Source organism: Archocentrus centrarchus, chromosome 4 (genome assembly GCF_007364275.1).
Source record: "Archocentrus centrarchus isolate MPI-CPG fArcCen1 chromosome 4, fArcCen1, whole genome shotgun sequence".
In the NCBI taxonomy this organism is placed as follows: domain Eukaryota; kingdom Metazoa; phylum Chordata; class Actinopteri; order Cichliformes; family Cichlidae; genus Archocentrus; species Archocentrus centrarchus.
The window spans coordinates 6512935-6533757 of NC_044349.1; the positions used below are offsets into that span (position 1 = coordinate 6512935).

The 20823-nt window shown below is 40.8% G+C and overlaps 1 long non-coding RNA gene across 1 annotated transcript; it reads right to left on the reverse strand.

The window, feature by feature from the left end:
- Positions 1–16086: 16086 nt before the first annotated feature.
- Positions 16087–16457, reverse strand: LOC115778528 (uncharacterized). The gene is made up of 3 exons (XR_004019843.1): positions 16385–16457; positions 16254–16319; positions 16087–16178 (listed from the first exon to the last, which is right to left on the reverse strand). It is a non-coding gene; the product is annotated as an uncharacterized LOC115778528 (long non-coding RNA).
- Between the last annotated feature and the right edge of the window lie 4366 nt (positions 16458–20823).

The window sequence follows — 20823 nt, forward strand, 5'->3', positions numbered from 1 at the left end:
GCAGTCCTGAGCACAGAATTCTACTTCTTGTAGAGCAACTGGACATTCATGTCCCTTTGTGAGTGTAAAATGAAAACTACAGTATTTTTGAGATGGCTACAGTCCCCACAAAAGTAGCGTTTGTAGTTCTGCTGGTCATGCCATCTTTCCAATGCTACCTGTGTTATAGAGATTTGAGAAGTTGCAAAATCACATTAAATTACATATATGGCACAATAGTTCATGTCTATTTTGAGCATTCTTTACATTGCAAGCTGTTTTTTCAACATTTGTAACCTGGGTTTTGGTTTGCTGCGGCCCAGTGTGAGAAGTACCTGCTGGACGAACAGGAATGTGTTCTTCATAGACTTAGGGTAGTTGAAATGCAGCGCGTATGAAAGTCCAAACAGGATGCAGATAGCTTTTGGCAGATCTTTAATGCTGTCCTTCACAACTTGTCCCTCAATGATGAGCTTCAATGAGGTTGGCCTGAGATGGAGTGAAGATTGGAGCACCTCACCTTCATGCTCAACAAGAAGGATCCCAATGTCAATGTGACGGGCTGAATCATCATAATCATCATGAGAACAAAAGAGCACAGTCATGACATTTCTACTAAATCACAATAAACACATAAAGTCTAGTCAGAGTCAGACACAAATAAAGCAGTGCATTAGTGAGGACCACTTGAGCAGATTAAACAAACGTGTCACCCAGACATCTTGGAAAGACATGTTACAATAAAATTTTCCTCATGTAGATTTTTAACAGTAGGAGCTCTACAAAAGAAGACCTGTACAGTCTCATTGTTTCAGGGTGATGGGAATCAGGGTATATTACTGCAGAATGGAAACCTCACCAAATTCCACAGAGACTTACAGGATCCATAGAAGAATATCTTCTTTCTCAGTTATATAAAATTAGATGCACAGGGTCAAAGATAGACACTATCAAATAATGGTAAAAATTCAACAACATGCCTTCATTTTCCTTTCAAATACCCTTTGAAAAAGTAAGATGTATAATTTACATCCCAATGCTGCATTATATAACCAGTTATTAACTTGTATACCACAATTACTGAGTGATTGGAGACCACCTCAGTGTTTCTATACCATCAATTATTGCCTTGTTTATTTATATTTTATAACTCGCTTCGTCTGAAAAGCATTTTAGCTTTGAACTATCAGTATTCCTGTTGATAAGATTATGAATGACCTAATAAGAAAAATAAAACATTTGAAAAGCAGCAGCTGTTATGTCTTTATCACCTCAGAGGAGGAGAATTGAGAGAGGGAGTCAACCTCAGCTAAGGATCATTGACCTCCTCATTTGAAAAGTTTTGAGTTACCAATAACGCAAAAAAATCACTCAACCTTAAACATTTTGAATTGATGATTTTAGGGCTGCATAAAACGATTCTTTTAGTAATCGAGTATTCTATCGATTATTCCAGCGATTAATCGAGTAATCGGATAAGAAATACTTTTTTTTATTAACAGTTTATCTGCATATTTTAACTTCCGTAATGCAGTTTCTCGCCATGTGAACAAACAGCGGTGAATGGAGCAGCTACAAAGTTCTCTTTTCTTCACCTTAACACTTGCTGATCAGGTGCTTGATGAAGGACCTCCAGCTGTTTCACAGATTTAATGGTGGTTACTAAAAGAAAAAGCTGCTGTTTTGGACGCTGGAAAAACGTTTCCTTTTTCACTACTTGAGCTCACCGTCACAGCTTCGCCTTTTTGCGCTTGCGCAGTTAAAACCGCTGCCTGCTATGAGGGAGCCATGGCGCATGTGTGAGTAATGGTGTAATGCTTTGTATTCACAAGCATTCTCGAAAATACGTTTCTACTGCAGGTCTATATTTAGTCACTAATAAGGGATTAAAGTATAAAAAATATTTTGAAGGAGCCCCTCGGTCCTGGGGGGCGGGCCTTCCGGTACCGAACCATCGCTAGTGCTAATGGCCCGCGCTCGCTAGCAAACCAGTTGTGCTAGCTACAGCTGAAGTAAAGACAAAAATAGCAGCTGAAATTCTCAGCGAGCACAACACACACAGACACACAGAGAGCAGTGGAGGCGTGGAAATGCATGTCAGCGACAGTTGCCACCCGTCCCGTAAAGTACGGAACACGGCATGTTACGGAGCCGTATTCCACGGAGTCCCGTAACATACGGGGTTCTGTATTTTACGAGACAGGTGGCAACTCTAGTGATGATCCACTCTGTGTTAAATGAAATCCATCGCAGCGACGGAGAGCTTTTTAGAATGTGTGCTTGTGTATACGTGAGTGATTCACACTCCAGTCCAGTAGGTGGCGGTAATGCAGTTCTATGTTGGTTTGCCAGCCCCCAATAAACCCACAAAAAAAACGTCAGCACTAATGCTGCTAATGCTAGTGAGGAGTGCCGCTTACACCGAGACAGCTGAGCGCTGCAGAGTTTAAACAAAGCATCGACACAGTAAATTTGTGTCGATAAATTTTTAGAATCGATTTAATCGAGTTAATCGATGAATCGTTGCAGCCCTAGATGATTTATCATACCCAATAGTCATAAGCTACAGTTATCTAGGGGCACAAGCACATGCAAGCTCAGAGCTGTACCCATCTGAATGCTAATGTCATAGCGAAACTAAGAATCGACAAACACCACAGTCATGCAAACTTGATGTTATAAAGGTTAAAATGACAGAAAAAGCTAGCATTAGCAATTAACACAAACCTAATTATAGCATTTAGCTAACTAGTCCTCTCTAAATTGGTAAATTTTCCCCAAAAGATATCACACTTACCTTTATCTTTGGTATAAAGTTGCTTTCGGGTGGAAACCCAGGACAAATGGTGAAAGCTTCTCAAGTCAAAAAAAAGAGGATATGTCACTCAAAGAATTGGATGGCATGAACTCTTGCTCTCTCTTCCAGAAAGTTAACATAATCAGTTGTGGTCTCTGGAGCTTGAAAAAGGCGACTGGACTTCTTTTTGTTTCTTGAAGACGTTTCACCTCTCATCCGAAAGGCTTCTTCAGTTCTCAACCAAAAGGTGGAGAGACCCAGGTATTTAAACCCCTGTGGGCGTAGTCCCCTGGAGGTGGTTATGACCCTCTATTGATCATGTGTGTGAACACATGTGCCCAGGTGTGAAGGGGGCGTGGGTCATATTTAATCAGTGGTTTCAGTTGAAACCAATTTAGGACTCCGCTCCATTGTTTCCTGTGGCCTATTGGGCTCCCCAGTGTCTCCCATTGTAGCCAACCTTTACATGGAGGAAGTGGAAAGTAAAGCTCTTGGTTCTTTCAAAGGGATGGCACCTAGCCACTGGTACAGATATGTAGATGACACCTGGGTCAAAATCAAAACCCAAGAAGTAGAAGCCTTCACTCGTCACATTAACTCAGTGGATAAATACATACGTTTTACCAGGGAGGACACCAGAGATAACAAGTTACCATTCCTGGACTGTGCGGTGCTTATCGAGGAAGATGGAAGCCTCAACATTGAAGTTTACCGGAAGCCCACACACACAGACCAGTATCTCCTCTTTGACTCCCACCACCCTCTGGAACACAAACTTGGGGTGATCAGGACCCTACAACACCGTGCGGAAAGTGTTCCCTCTAAGGCAAAAGGGAAGCATAAGGAACACACACACATTAAGAAAGCCCTCAAAACATGCGGTTACCCCAACTGGGCCTTCATCAAATCAGCTAAGATGCACAGGAATGAAGGCCAACCACAAACTACAGAGAATAGGAAGGACAAGAGGAACAACATTGTCATCCCATATGTGTCAGGCTTGTCAGAGAAACTCAGAAGAATTTTCTCCAAGCATGACATCTCAGTATACTTCAAACCAAGTCACACCCTAAGACAAAAACTGGTTCATCCCAAGGACAAACCCGCCAAACACAAGATCAGCGATGTAGTGTATGCTGTTCAGTGCAGTGAAGAGTGCTTGGACCTCTACATTGGTGAAACCAAACAGCCTCTTCACAAACGAATGGCACAACATAGAAGAGCCACCTCGACAGGACAAGATTCAGCAGTACATCTGCATCTGAAGGAAAAAGGGCACTCTTTTGAGGATGCCAATGTCCACATTTTGGACAGGGAAAACAGATGGTTTGAAAGAGGAGTGAAAGAAGCCATCTATGTCCACTGTGAACAACCATCATTGAACAGAGGAGGTGGATTACGTCACCAACTTTCCCCCGCTTACAGTGCTGTCCTGAGCTCCCTTCCCAGACGTCTCAACCCCCATTCACACCTTTGTTCCAGTGACCTCAATAGGCCACAGGAAACAATGGAGCGGAGTCCTAAATTGGTTTCAACTGAAACCACTGATTAAATATGACCCACGCCCCCTTCACACCTGGGCACATGTGTTCACACACATGATCAATAGAGGGTCATAACCACCTCCAGGGGACTACGCCCACAGGGGTTTAAATACCTGGGTCTCTCCACCTTTTGGTTGAGAACTGAAGAAGCCTTTCGGATGAGAGGTGAAACGTCTTCAAGAAACAAAAAGAAGTCCAGTCGCCTTTTTCAAGCTCCAGAGACTACTATGACCTGGATGACTGAGAATCTACACAGACATAATCAGTTGTCTGTCCTTAAGATGATCAGTTAACTGCACATTTCAGCTGAATAGTAAAAACAAGTTGTCTAATTTTAGTAATGACTACATGTTTTTACAAAACATGAAAGAATAAGTAAGGACCACTCTAAAAGAATACTTAAAACAAAGTCCAGGTTTAATGTGCAGTGTTTTTTGGTTGAGCCAAAGTTTGCTCAGCTAACGTTATCTCAAGATAGTGGTGCATGATATGAGCCCTCTTGTTCATAGTATTTCCAGAGTTTTTTAATTAATTTAAAAAAATATCAATATTTGGTGTCCCCGTATCAATACAATTTCACCATGCAAAATATTGCAATACTATGCTGAATCAATTTTTTTCCCGTCCCTACTTCATAGTTCAATTTCAATTGATATATATATATATATATATATGTATATATATATATATATATATATATATATATATATATATATATATATATATATATGTATATACAGATATATATATATATCACAACAATACAGAGCAAACTTCAACAATCAAACCACCCCCTATGAGCAAGCACTTGGCAACAATGGGAAGGAAAAACTCCTTTTTAACAGGAAGAAATCTTCGGCGTAACCAGGCTCAGGGAGGGGCAGTCATCTGTTGTGACCAGTTGAGGATGAGGGGAGAGAGACAGGACAAAAGACACACTGTGGGACAAAGACAGAGATTGATAATAACTTAAACACATGCAGTCGGTTTCCCAGTCATGGATTAAGCATGGTCCTAGACTAAAAGGAAAAAGTCAATGAAGACCAAAAAAGTATTTAGTCCAGGATTAGACATAATCCCTGTACGGGAAACTGGGCCATAGAGACTAAAAAGAGTTGAGCATATTACACCGTAACTAAAGGTTCAGGGTCACCAGCCCTAACTGTAAGCTTTATCAAAAAAGAAAGTTTAAAGCCTAATCTTAAAAATAGAATCCAAGCTGGGAAGAGGGGCCTGAAAGCTGAAGGTTCTGCCTCCAACTCTACTTTTAAATACCTCAGGAGCCACAAGTAAACCTGCAGTCTGAGAGAGAAGTGCTCTGTTGAGATATGATACTACGAGGTCTTTAAGATAAGATGGGGCTGATTATTCAGAACTTGTATGTGAGGAGAAGAATTTTAAATTCCATTCTGGATTTAACAAGGAGCCAGTATGAGCCTATATGAGAGAACCCGTCAGTACACTCACTGTAGCATTCTAGATCAGCTGAAGGATTTTCAGGGAATTTTTAGGACAGCCTGATAGTAATGAATTATGATAGCCCAGCTTATCAGTAATAAATGCGTGAATTAGCTTTTCAGCATCACTCTGAGACAGGATGTTTATAATTTTAGAAATACTGCACAAATGCAAATGAGCAGTCCTACATATTTGTTTAATATGTACATTGAAGGGCATGTCCTGGTCAAACATGACTCCAAGATTCCTCAGTGTTACTGGAGGCCAAGGTAATGCCATCCAAAGTATCTGGTTAGATACCATGTTTCTAAGATTTGTGGGGCCAAGTACAATAACCTAAGATTTATCTGAATTTAAAAACAGGAAATTTGAGGTCATCCAGGTCTTTGTTTTTAAGACATTCCTGCAGGTTGACTAATTGGTGTGTGTCTGTCATGTGTGGCTGTGTGAGATGTAGGGAATGGACCCAAAATGCAGGACTCAGAAAGGCACGGTTAACTTAACAACAGTCTTTATTACTGAGAACTGGCAAAACAGAAACAAACGGTGGCAGTAGTAAACAGTACAACTTACACGGGAAGAAGCACAGCTAAGAGGGAGCACGCGACAAGGGGCAAAGGGAAAACTGAAGAATAAATACACAACGTAATGAGGGAACTAGCAACAGGTGGGAAAGCAGCTGAAACTAATTACAGGGATACACACAAGAGGAAATATAACTAGATAACATACACACGGAACAGAAGACTGGAAAAATAAAACAGGAAGTGAACCAACGGGGAAACAAATGTGAACTGAACACGGGGAGGCAAGCTCAGAAACACTGGGTCAAAACCCAGGATATGACTGTGTCATCTGGCTTCATGGATAGGTAAAGCTGGGTATCATCTGCATGCCAATGAAACTGTATGCAATGCCTTCTAATAATACTGCCTAAGAGAAGCATGTATAATGTAAATAGAATTAGTCCTAGCACAGAACCCTGTGGAACTTCATAATTAACCTTAGTGTGTGAAGAAGATTCCCCATTTACATGAACAAATTGGAGTCTATAAGATAGGTTTGATTTAAACCACTACAACGCAGTACCCTCCTGGCATGCTTTAATCTCTGTAATAAAATATTATGGTCAACAGTATCGAACGCTGTACTGAGGTCTAGCAGGACAAGTACAGAGATGAGTCCATAAGAAGATCATTCGTAACTGCCACTAATGCTGTTTCTGTATTGTGATGAATTCTGAATCCTGACTGAAACTCTTTAAATAAACCGTTCCTCTGCAGATGATCAGTTAGCTGTTTTACAACTACTCTTTCAAGAATTTTTTAGATTAAAGGAGTGTTGGAGATTGGTTATCATTGGCCTATAATTAACTAAGAGAGCTCGGTCAAGTGATGGCCTCCAAAAGCTCCAAAGAGGCTACATTTATTACAAGTACCACTATTGCTAAAGGAGGCTGAGGCATAACTGAACATTTGACACACAGAGCAGTAAAGTGTGGGAGATACAGGTATCCGCGAAATGACCATATAAAGTCATTTCCAGTTTTAAAGGGGACATATTATGATCATTTCCAACTGCATACTTTGGGACTCTAGCTTTACATGATTCACAGTTTAAAACAATCTCTATTTATCATTTACTGGGCCTTGGTGCAGCCCTTTAGTTCTGTTTGAAACAAGCTGTTTTAGCTCTCCTCCCTTAAAGGAAACTTTATTTTGACTGACTGCCCTAAACAAACAGAAGGGCTGAACAGCAGGTAGTAGGGACTACTGTACTCACAGTTAATGTGCTTGAGATGGCCAAAATAACAATATGCCCTCTATGGCATCATACAGATCAAAGTAGAAAAAAAAACTCCTCTGGGACCACTTTAAGGTTTTGCTGTACACACTGTTTCATTAAGTTTAGCCACCAAAATTATTTGGTTATGGTCCAGAAAAAAAAAACACACACTTTTGGTTAATATATATTAACAAAACACTTTACAAGATAAATTTTTTTTTTGTGTTTCCAGGCAATTTTTTTTATGCATCCACTTTTCTGGGGAGCAGATAAGCCACAGTCTGTGATGCATACAAAAAACAGACAAAAATGACAAAAATTATGACCGAAACTATGACAAAATACTTCTTAAACTGGGGATCAGCTGCTCACTTTTGCCCAAGAATCATTTAAGACATTAATCCAGCCATACAGCTCACACCAGTTAGGAAGAGGGAAAAAAAAGCATGTTGATATTAATCTTTGTAATGTTCCAGCTCATGCTGTAGCTGCATTTATGCTGCTGCAAAGAGGCTTTATTCTTGTGTAGAACAAGTTAGTCAAGGCAACAAGGCCAGTGACAGATTATGCTGCAAACGTGCAATTTATATTATCATAACTCAAAAGGATATATACAGGTTACGTCTCATGCAATCTGTAAACTCAGCATAATATTCAACTAGCCGCAAAGGTGGCAAGATCCATCCCAGAATAATAGATGACTCCAAGCAGCCTTCTGCTCCTCATAAAGAGCTTAAAGAGCATGAAATTCAAACACAGGTAATAGAAGCCTGGCTGCATAATTATGCTCTTGTCTCATGCAGTGGTGCATCCATTTCTCTCTTTGCTCCAGGCCAGTTTGTGATCCAACAGGAGCATCCAGAATAAGAAATGAGAGAGAGGGATCAGTAGTGTTGATGCAATTTGCAGCAGGCAAGTGCATTCTTGGATTTTTGCCCAAAAGACATGAACGGGTTAAGCTATTATGATCTGCACGGGGCCGATAAATGGATTCCTGCTGGGTACAGAGAAAAAGAAAACACCACTTTTTCTTTAAGATATGTCTACTGAACCTACGGGGCAAGCATGCATAATCGGGGTGTAATTCAATTAATATGTTGCCTCCAAATATCCTGAGCAAAAACCTGCTATTTAATTGTACTACGAGATGTTGAATATTAAAAGGCGCGGCTCAGTGAGCTGAAACCCGGAAAGATATAACTAAGATAAGGCGAAATCATTTATCGATTCGAGATGATGCTGAAAATTCAGATTTATGGATGCAGGCGGACTAATACTGGGCCTTGAAAGGACATCCATCACCACAGGCTTCCACATGGCCTGAGAATATGAGGCAGTTTTATGGACACATTATGAGCAAGCTGTCTTAGAGTTTTTAAAGCAACATCATTCAGGATGTCAAACAAAACTGGTCTACATGTACATGCATTCACTCAACTATTCCTCGAACACAGCCGTAGCAGTAATAATCTGCGGTTCAGATACACACATCATCATCCAATAATGCCCCCAGCTCTGGCCATTTGATGCACAGTCGCCTTGTGAATTTGGCGGTAAATACTATAAGCCTTTCTGTTATCTTTCTTTCACATGCTGCCATCCCCCGAAACAATCCTTGTTAGTTAGAAGTCCCAAAGATGCCAAAGCAGAGAGAGACAAGATGCATCAAAGTGCCAAGTATTGTGGATGTCTGCAGACCCTGCTGGCTTCAAATTCCAACCCTGTGTTCACGCCTACGCTGCCTCAAAAAGCAGTAACAGTAATTGCAGAGGGGCTATTGTTTTTGTCGTTGTTGTTTTTTTATTTTTTTTATTTCTAGCTGTTGAAATAATTGTGTTTACAAATGCTTGGTGGAAATTTGAGCCTTAAGAGAGATACAGGGTCAGATTGGAAATGACGGCCTCAGAATTCTGCATTGTTTTAGCAGAGACTTGCCTTTAAACACCAAAGACAATGCATGTTCAATTTGGCTTTTTTTTCAAAACTCCAGCTGCCACTTCTTTACATTATATAAAAGGGTTTAATTTAACAAAGCGTGGCATTATCACAGTTTTATCTGCGCCTCTAACTCTTCCGATGCAAACAGCCTTTACTCTTTCATTTACAAGGAGGACAAAGACTGTTTCAGACTTAATTTCAAAAACATCTGCTGTTTTGTTTATTGCTCACAAACAAATTAGTGAGAAGCAAAAGCAGGAGGCAAAAGTTTTTAATTTTTTTTATTTAAGCACCCCAGTATTTTAAACATATGGCTAAATTTTGACTGAAGGAAATTATATCAGCTGAAATCCATCAACACGGCCCTCGAGGACAGGTCAAATGGGAATTAATGCTTTCAGCAAAGACTGAAAATTCAATTTGTATTCTGTTAATCAAGTGCATGAGTAAGATAAGTTTAGCCTCGGCATAAGGAGTATTGAAATTAGGCCTCGAGAGCTTTTTAAGCAACAACTTTAAAGTCTAGGATTATAAACTCAAAAATATCAGGTAAAAAAAAGACATACCCACAAGCCCACATTCACACCTGCTGTGCGCACCGAGCTGTTAAAATATATTGGAGCCAAACTCATGAGAGCTATAGAAGAAATAAGGAGAGCACTCAGGAAATTTCTAGTGTAGCAAAATATATACTGCTCATAAACCTCCTGCACCTCTAAGTGCAATGTAAACAGTGTTGCTTGACTTGGGGATGGTCAATTGTGTCTTGCACAGCCAAACAGAACACAGCAGATCTTTGAGATGCTTTTGGCATTATACGCAGCCAGGAAGATGGGGAAATATACTCATCCTTCATAATTTCAGGAGTCGAGCCCTGCCAGGTATTTAGAAAGCTTATTCCCTGCTGAGTTGCCCTGCAATTTAATCCAGAGGCCCAGTCAAGGAAGACAGATGAATCGTGTCATCTTCCAAGAAGCAAGAGAGTTGATTGATCTGAAATCTTAAGTCAAGAAAAAAAAAAAAAAAGAAACTCATTTTGGTTCCTCTTAGAGTGGATTAGGTCTAAAAGACACGTCTCTAAGCGACAGTTTGCTCCAGTGACCATTAAAAAGCTGTAATTTAAGAATTAGATTAGATTATTAACACATGTAAATTATAAACAAAACAAACAAAGAAAAAACATGCTTTTCCGTGAAGTGTTTTGGTTGTTTGTATTTGTTTTCAGCTTTTTCTCCCTTGTTTTTATTCTACAAGCAGACAAAAAAAGCAAAAAAATCCTGTGCAGTACTTCTGCAACTTATCAACCTACTTTAAAAAACAGTGACACAGTATGTCAATATGACAGGGGAACAAAAATACAATCAGTATAGCCTACCTAATATATGGATATGTGTGTTTTCACTCCACAACCCTTCTGCGCTCCTTTATGCAGTTTTCTGGTAAAATGCAGATTTTGTTACATCTTTCATTACTTTAGCAAACCTCCTCACCATTGGCAGCCACGGGCAGTTCCAGCTCCTCTGCGCTCGCAGTAGGACCACTTTGACTGCTTTCAAACAGTAAAACGGTACTTCCTGCTGTGCAGAATGTACACCTTCAACAGTACTGCTGTTACAGGGAATTATCTTCTATATATATACAGGGAAAAGAATGTGCAGCATTCATTCTATACCAGCATTTGTAGTACAAGTTAATTTCCATTGTCTGTCCCTCAATTGGTCTTTAAAATAGAGAAAATTCCACAGAATTATATGAGATAGGTTTGTAATAATTATTTGAGAGTGATATGTCAGACAGCCAAACCTGATGCCTATTTTTGTTTTCCTTTAAAGACATTTTCAACATGACAGGAAAAAAAATACAAATTCGGACATCACATTTCATCAGAAGGCTGGAGATTAAGTGTCCATGCCTGTGGGAAAAACTGCAATTCTCCCAGGTGTCAATTGAGGCCGGCTCCCCATTCACTCCTGTGTTGAAATGGCCAACTTTACAGCAATAAAAAAGCACATTTACAGCCTGGTGCAAAATGGTTTTGGTCTCTGTGTATAGTGTCCTCCTTCATATCAACTCTGATTGGGATGAATTATTGATAATTGAGTAGCCTCATCTGCTACTTCAAGTCATACAACTAGACCTCTTCAGTGTGTGTGCTGCTTGTGCCTTTTGCAGAATTTGTAATGGATTATCTGACTAATGTGACTTGCTATGTGGTACAGACCATCCCAGTTTTATTTTATTTTCATTTTTTTGGTGTCCAAAATTCTAGTGTTTTATTAGTTTGTTACTTAGCAGTAATTAGCTGACATGTGTGTCTGTGCATTTATCAAGTCATCATGACTGGTTTTTAGCCAAGGAGTATACAACAGATAATCATCCTTTTCGAAGCATAGAATAACCAAGATTTACAAAATAGACTTAATTTTTTATTCATTATGACCTGAAATGAGTCACTGAGCATGTTTACAAACATCAAGACAGTAAGCTGTTTTCACATAGATTTCTACAGGACCAGAAGTCTTTTGTAACGCCAGCTATCGCCATCTGATAACCTTCAGATAGAATTAAGCTTTAAGATACTTCTGCACTAGCTTCATTTTTTGACCCAGAAGGTACGTCCATATTTCATACTGTCTGCAGCTTATCAATGCAGCTTAGTAACCAATTATTCTACCAATTCATCCATAGGCCATTGTTTTAGGTGTGATTGCAAATTAATTCATTTTCAACTGAATTCAGTTTCATAAGGAAATAATGTAACCATACTCCTGAAACTGATTCATTTTAATGTAGTTTTCATAGTCACGGTATTTAATGTTATATTGTTTTTTTCTTTCATTGGTGCAGAATATAGATCATACAGTCATATGAAAGTTGGCAGTGCTGTTAAAAAAATGCAGCACCTTGTTGTGGATTTAATAAATGGATGATGAAATTATATAATGTGACAAGGCATTATTTAAACCAACAGTGGTGTTAAAGCCTGCTTGTCTAAGCTGCAGTCAGTAGATACAAAGAAAACTGATACTTAAGCTGTTGTTTGTGTTTTAGCTGGGCAGTGGCAGGACTGCGGGGGAGATAAAAACTGAGCCACAGGGAGCAAATACTGACTGTTTATTCTCTAGGGGCATTTTCCACAAAGTGAGCAAAATCAGGACTTTACAAGATTTATAAAAAGAAACAAAACAATGGTAATTTCTGACAACTGATCCCCCAAAGGTGGATTTTAATTACTTCCTGTAACTGAGGACGTAGCAACGTTGCAGTAAAGTGTTTAAAACAAGCTAATTACAATCTACATTGGGAGACCAGTAATAATGTTCAAATTAAATTTCAGGATATGGTGTGATTAAACATAACTTCCTTATAAATGATAAGACTATAAATAGTTGGCCATTTAGTATTTGGAAATATAACACTGCAAATACTCAAACCTAGAGCAGGCTATTTGTCTTTCATAAAGTAAGATGTTGGATTAAATTTGTAAATCTGGATTGGCCTTTATCCTCTCTCCACATTGTAGGAAAATTGATATCAAACAGGTGCATCATTTAATCAAGTTTCCTCCACTTACAGAGCAACTGACAGAACATGTTCCTTCCTACCAGCACTGGCCTTGAATAGTTTATACATACATGTAATATACCTTGCCTGCTTTAGTCCAAGCCCAAAAACCAGCTTCACTTGTGTAGCTGCTTGAAAACACTACTAGACACCTGATTAAAAACCCAAGAGCACATTACAGTCAGTTTTAGAATTATTTTCAATATGTTAGCGCTCACAGTCAAAGCACTTCAAGGCTCTTGACAATGTTTTTCAACTGCTTTAGACTCACAAGCCAGAGCCCAGCCCCAGATCATCACCCTAGGACCACTCAACTCTGGCCCTTTCTGTCTGATGATTTGAAACCAGCTCTGTCAATAACCAAAACCCTTTATAAGATTTTTGAAATTGCTACATAAATGTACTTTTAAACTCATTCACATAGGCTAAAATGTTTACTTATCAGTAGGAACAACGCGGTTTTCATCAAAACGCAGGATTTCATTAGACGGACCATGATGAACAACCTGAAAGTGAATTATTGTCAAGACACTGAAAGGATCAGGAAAAACATGGAGTTTACCTCTGGCACAGTTCACCTTGACCTGAAATGAAGTCTGAAATTCATATTGGCCAGTTGCCCAAAGCACTGAACAAGATGTGCTTGAAATATGAAGATAAATAAAGAGAAATATCTCACACTAAATCTAAAAGTAAGGCCCCAAAAGACTATTTTCTTCATGAGCCACCCACATGTGCAACCTTAAGCCAAATGAATCCAGTTTCTGTGTGTGATGCTTTCTGTGCTCTAATTTGTTTTAGTATGCCTTTACTGTGTCTATTGGGAAATATATCATGTATTTACTTGCACCAGTCAGGTTTTTGGAATATCTAAATCAGGATTTTAGCATGCATGATCTTTGACTGTGGGAGGAAGCCAGAGTACGTGGGGAGAACCCATGCAGACATGGAGAGAACACGCACACGCCGCACAAAAAAAGCCCTGTGGATCTGAACCCAGGTCCTGCTTATTGTGAGGGGATGCTAACCACCACACCACCGTGTTACCATGTTAATTGGCTACTCTCAATAGGCCATAAGTGTGAACGCGAGTGTCTGTCTCTCTGTGTACATCGGCAACCTGTCCAGAATGTGCCCTGACTCTTAGTCTATGACAGCTGGGGTAGACTTCAGCCCAACCACAACCCTGAATTGGATAAGCAGAAGAAACTGTTCATAATAGAGAAGTAGTGTGTAGATATGGAAAATGTGAAAAACAGTACATCCCATGATTCAGTAGCTTTCAGAACCACCTTTAGCAGCAATAACTTGAAGTGTTCATTTTCTATACGACCTTATCAGTCTTTCAAATCCTTGTGGAGGACTCTTTGGCCACACTCCTCCTTCACAACATTGCTTCAGTTCATTGAGGTTTGCAGGCATTAGTTTATACAGAGCTCTTAAGGCCCTGATGCAGCGTTTCAATCAGGTTGAAGTCTGGACTTTGACTGGGTCATTGCAACTCCATGACTCTTCTTTTTCAACCATTCTGTTGTAGATTTGCTGCTCCTGTGCTTGGGATCATTGCTCTGTTGCATTTTCAGTATGACAGTTTCGGTTTTCACCAAATGTGGCCAAACATCTTCACTTTGGTCTCGTCTGTCCAAAGAACATTGTTTCAGAAGGCTTGTGATTTGCTGAGATGCAACCTAAGTCTTGCTGCCATATTCTTTTTAGACAGAGGCTACCTCCTGGCAACGCTTGCATCATCTTTTTTTTTTTTTTAATTGCACTGTCATGAACTTTAACATTGAACATGCTAACTGATTCCTACAGAGTGTGAAGTCTTGTTCTTGGGGGGGGGGTTGCAGTTTCTAGGAGCATTTCATGGTCTGACCCTGGGGGGAATTTGCTGGGATGCCCACTCCTTGGAGTGTTCTGGCATTGCGTTGAAAGTTCCAGATCAGCAAATTGTCCAAACTTCTGCTTTTATTGATATTGTCACACTTGCCAGTGATCAGTATTTAAGTGCATTTGATTACCTTCTTAGTTCCAATGGAAGTATAGGGTCCTATTAAAGCTTTTTTAATGTGGCTGTATATATACACAGTAGAGTACCAGTCAAAAGTTTGGACACACTCAGCCATTCATATGTTTGGGTGAGTGTCCAAACTTTTGACTGGTACTGTACATAACATTGGCTGTCAAAAGTGCAAAAGATTTACAATGCGAGTGTATGGTGTAATTGTTAATGTAGTATGAGAAATAATAACAGAACCAGAATTTAATAAATGAATTGCCAGACAACGCCACCCTGGGAATTTCACCCAGGGAATTTGAGGATTTAACTGAAAGCACACAAGTTCGTCCACTAAGGAGGCAAGAGATGAGGTTCAATATTCAAAATACAATTTTATTTTAAGAGAAATTATTAAAATGCAAAAACCATGAAACAAAAACTACAACATTTACCAATAGCTGGGGGGCCTATAGGGCACAGACCAGTGCAAGGGGGGATGGAATCCCAAAACAACAAAAGACTTTAAAGCAAACTAAAAATCACCCAGACACGTGACGACCACACCCGTGAGTGAAAACTCCAATCCTTAGGAAACCACAGCAAACACGAAGACAAGGGGTAGGGGGAAACCACCACCCAAGCCACCAGTACTGCCACCACCCACGGCCTCCAGCAACTGAAATAAAATAACAATCAATGCAGGACAACAATTAAACAAAAAAAAAAAAATTACCAAATGAACAAAATTATGAAGCAGTGAACGCCTCACACTTGTTAAAACACTGGGTATGAAACCACGTTAAAACTAAGCCTCAGAGATGGCTGAAGCTACTGTATAGGCACAAGGCCGAGCACCGCAGCTGATACCGCTACCGTCTGCCAGCTGACCCACTGTGGCCACAACCCAAGTGGCAGCGGGACCGAGGACCAGAACGCGGTGATGAAGACAGCGGCAACAGCCCAACTCTCATTGACGGAACAGCGGAAACAGGGCGGCACAGAATGACACCGGGCCGTACAGGACAGGGCAAAACAGGACAGCACAGGACAGCAGCGGCTCCTGTCAGCTGGGAGCTGAGAAAGTTGTCGCCCCAGGTAAGGCAGCCAGAGGACACTGCATTTAATAGAAATGCAATTAAATGGCAGCCAACCATAATATGCTTAAGATGACGATTTAACACCCACCTACCTACTTCCAAACAGGCTCACGCATCCACTGAAGGAAACGCAATACAAACAGCCAGCTGACGTTCACCTATGACCACAACAGCGTTAGCCTCAGAAACACATTTGCTATGCAGAGAGAGAGGAAACACTCACCATAGCAGGATATCTGCTTAACGCAGCCTATACGGGTGTCAGGAGCATGGAGCTCTGCTAGTCTGCTGGGGACTGGGACCAGAAATGACAATCAGCTGACAGTAAGGAGGAGACAGGTGGAGGCGCGGTTTATATACAGTCACTCCCACCACTGAGTGGCTAAGAATGGCAGGCTCATTAAGAGACAGTCCTGCCACACAAAGTATTGGTCTTATTGGTCAAGAGATGGTGAATGTAGGAATTCCTCTGCTCTTAACTGTCTTGATTGTCGTAGGACAGAAGAACATGTATTATTTGGAACAAAAAGGAAAGATATTTCATTATGACGGATATATAAATTTTTAAAAAAATGTTAATTAGAGGTTTAATTGTTTTACCTCATTGCTGTAAAATATAAAAACAAATATAAAGGAAAAAAGCTTTTTTTTTTTTTTTTTTTTTTGCCTGTCATGTCTGGCAGATCTTGCAAACAGAATTGTGATCTGAATGCATTGTTGTGCCAAACATATTTGCTATTTCAAGATGAGCTCTATAGGTTCTCTATAGGCTCCTCTTGTTACTGTGTAATCCTTTATTTTATTTGAATTATTTTTAACATGCTATTTATCAAATTGTGCCAGAAATGACAGGCTTAAGAAATAGAAAAGAGAAAAGAAAGAAAAGAGAAAGGGAAAGAGGAAGAAGAAGAAAGGGGAAAAAAAAAGGAGAGAAAATAGAAAAAAGAAACAGGAAAGAGTGCAAGTAAGTAAACCAAATAGTTAGCCACTTGTTAAACTTAAGATATTGACAATATCTGCAAAATTAAAGATTGTGTGGGGAAAAAATAAATAAATAAATAAATAAATAAAAATAAAAGAAGAATAGTTATATAAACCAACCATTTTGTGTCATTGTGTGGGTATATGTGTTTGTGTCATGAAATGTACTTACCCATGAAGGCAGAAAGCCGCAGCCCCGCCCATCAGAACCCAGAGGCAGGCAAAGAGAATCCCAGGAAGCCCAGGCCACCAGCAGCCCTGCAAGACCTACGAAGACCCGCGGCCACTCATTCCAAAGACAACCGTACACCCCTCCCAGCAGACGGAGGACGGAGGTCTCAGATGGAGTCCCAGCAGCCAAGGAGCAAGGGCACCAGAGCATTCGAGGCAACGAGAAGCCAGCCCCCCCGCAGCGGCCAGCCCCCCCGCACGGCCGGCAGCAGGGCCCCAGGGCCCCCGGCACCCAAGGACCGCCCGAGCCCCCACAGGGCCCCCCCCCACGCCGAAGAAGCCAACGCCGCCCCGCGCCGCAAGACCAGGAAGGTGGGAAAAAAAAAAAAAAAAAAAAAAACCCCACCCAACCTGGAAGAAGAGAGCCAGCAGTCCACTGGCTCAGTAGGCACCCCGACCTCCCACACCCCAGCACAGGGCAGGGAGGGGTGAGCCCGGGGCCATGGTGACAGCATCCCAGAGCACTGCAGCACCTGAGACTGGTGCCACCGCCCCCATCATAGACGGTAGCCCACTCTCACTAGACGCCCATTCACTCAACAATAGACACAAACAAGCGACAGGACATGCTGGCCTGAGTTGGAAATACGGTGCCCCGTCCCCACCAACCACCCCACCGCCGTCCGCACCCCCCACCCCACCCCCCGGCAGCGCAGGCACCCCAGGGCCCCAAAAGCGCAGACCGGATGTCCCAACGCAGGTTAGGTCAACCCACCCCACCCGGTGGCGCGCCCGGGACAGCAGAGACCCCCCAGCGCCAGGGGGGACCCACCAGGAGCCGGCACGGCCCCAGGCCCGGGGCCCCAGGGCCCAGCCCCCAAGCCACCCAGGGAAGACCAGCCAACCGACCGGGGGCCGGCACCCATCACCCCAAACACCCCGGACCACACCCCAGGACCGCAAGGCAGCACCATCCAAGCCCCCACCACCATCAACTAGAACAGGCACACAGACATCACCAGAAGGTCGCCCCAGGACTCCAGTCTCAGGAGGCTACCAGCTACACAGGCCCCCAGAGCTCCCACCCGACCGCCTACAAAGCACCTCAGGGGCAGAACCAACAGCCAACCACCCCCACTAAGTAATGGAGCTGATCAGTGGGAACCAAAGAGAGTCAAATTCCTCCAATTGATCTTTAGATGAAGCAGACATTCTCTCTAAACTAACATAATCTATTAATAAATTTCTGTACTGAGTAATACATAGTTTATTTTTTGACTTCCAATTCATAAGGATAGTTTTCTTAGCGATGCACAAGGCGGTGAGAACTATGTGTGACATATTTGACTCCATCACTAATTCACTGATGTCACCTAAGATGCATAGTCTGGGGGAAGTTGGGACGCGACAGCTAAACTATGTGGATAGGTCTTTACATATCCTTTGCCAAAATCTCTGAACAGGTACACAAGACCACAGAGCATGTAGATAATTCTCCTCTGAATTGCTTGTACAGTGGGTGCATATGTTTGAATGTGTAAGGCCCATTTGGAACATCCTTTGTCCAGTATAGTGTGTTCTATGGAGAATTTTATATTGTAAAAGTTGTACTTGGGGTCTTTTAGTCATTTTGAAGATATTTAAACATATTTCTGTCCATAAATTTTGATCTAGGTTAACAGAAAGATCACGCTCCCATTTTGCAATTGGGAGGGAAACTGAATCATCAGTTTTCAGTAATAATTTATACAATTTTGACAACAATTTTGGGGTATAGAGGTTAAGAAATTCTGTTACCCATGTAGGTATTTCTAGATTCAACTGATTAAGGTTAAATCTTCCCTGTAAAATGGACTTAAGTTGTTGATATTCCAGAAATCTACCATTGCCAATTCTATATTTTGACATAAGTTCTTGGAATGTAATAAGGTTTCCATCTTGGATAATATGTTCTAAAGTATTTACACTCTTATCACGCCATAACGGAAAATTCAGCATTTTCTTTTTCTGACAAATATCTGGATTGTTCCAAATCGGTGTTAGCTTACAGGGGATAAGTGAAGATTTAGTTATTTTCAAAAATTCCCACCAAGCTGTCAGAGAAGTATTTATACTAAGGCTTTTATAGCAGTTATGATGTTTAATACTAGGGCTAATGAAAGGTAGATTCGAGATTTTTATTTTTCCACAAAACTCCTGTTCTAGATCCAGCCATGGGTTGTCTAATGAATTGGATTTGATCCACTTTGAAATATACTGCAACCTATTGCTTAAGAAATAGTAATAAAAGTTTGGTAATTCCAGACCTCCACTTTGTTTTGGCTTTTGTAAAGTTTTTAAGCTTATTCTTGATGGTTTGTTTTTCCATAAAAATTTTGAGATGTTTGAATCTAGTGACTTGAACCAAGGAATAGAAGGTTTATTAGGGATCAGTGAAAATAGATAATTAATTTTTGGTAAGACCATCATTTTAATGGCAGCAACTCTCCCCATGAGTGATATAGGTAAACTATTCCAACGTGTGAGATCATCCTCTATTGTTTTTAATAAGGGGATATGATTTAATCTTACCAAGTCTGAGAGCCTGGCGGAAAAATTTATGCCTAAATATCTAATATTTCCTGACTTTAGTGGGGCCCTAGGGGTTCTATGGAAATTACAATTCAGAGGCAAAACTGTTGATTTACTCCAATTGATAGAGTAATCGGATATAGATGAGAACTTATCTATCAGTGTGATAGTCTTCAAGAGAGAAGCTTGTGAATTCCCAAGGAAAAGTAATACATCATCAGCATAAAGGCTAATTTTATGGTTCATATTTTCAGTTTGAATCCCTTTAATATTTGCATTTTGACGGATTGCTGCCGCTAGTGGCTCAATGAAAATTACAAAAAGAGAGGGAGAGAGTGGGCAGCCCTGCCTAGTGCCCCTCTGCAGACTGAAGCTTTGGGAAATGAGATCATTTGTCCTAACACGTGCATTTGGGGAGCTGTGTAGTGTTCTGATCCAGTTTATAAAGGATGAACTGAATCCAAATTTTTGTAGAACTGCTAGTAAGAATTTCCAATTTACCCGATCAAATGCCTTTTCTGCATCTAAAGACACGACTGTCGTCGCTAATTTGTTAATAGAACAATAGTCTATTATATTTATCAGTCGACGTGTATTATTGGCTGAGTGCCGACCCTTGATAAAACCTGTTTGATCTGGATGTACAATAAATGGAGTAATACTTTCTAATCTTTTGGCAAGGGCTTTGCAAATTATTTTAAGATCTACATTAATGAGAGAGATTGGCCTGTAGCTGGATGGGAGTGTGGGGTCTTTGCCTGGTTTAAGAAGCAGGCTAATGTTAGCAGAGTTTAGGGTTGGAGATAAGATGTGATCACTCTGAATCTGAGTTACCATTCTGAAAAAAATGGGAGCTAGCTCTGACCAAAATTCTTTATAAAACTCGGCTGGAAAACCGTCTGGACCTGGGGCTTTATTATTTGGGAGGTGCTGTACTGC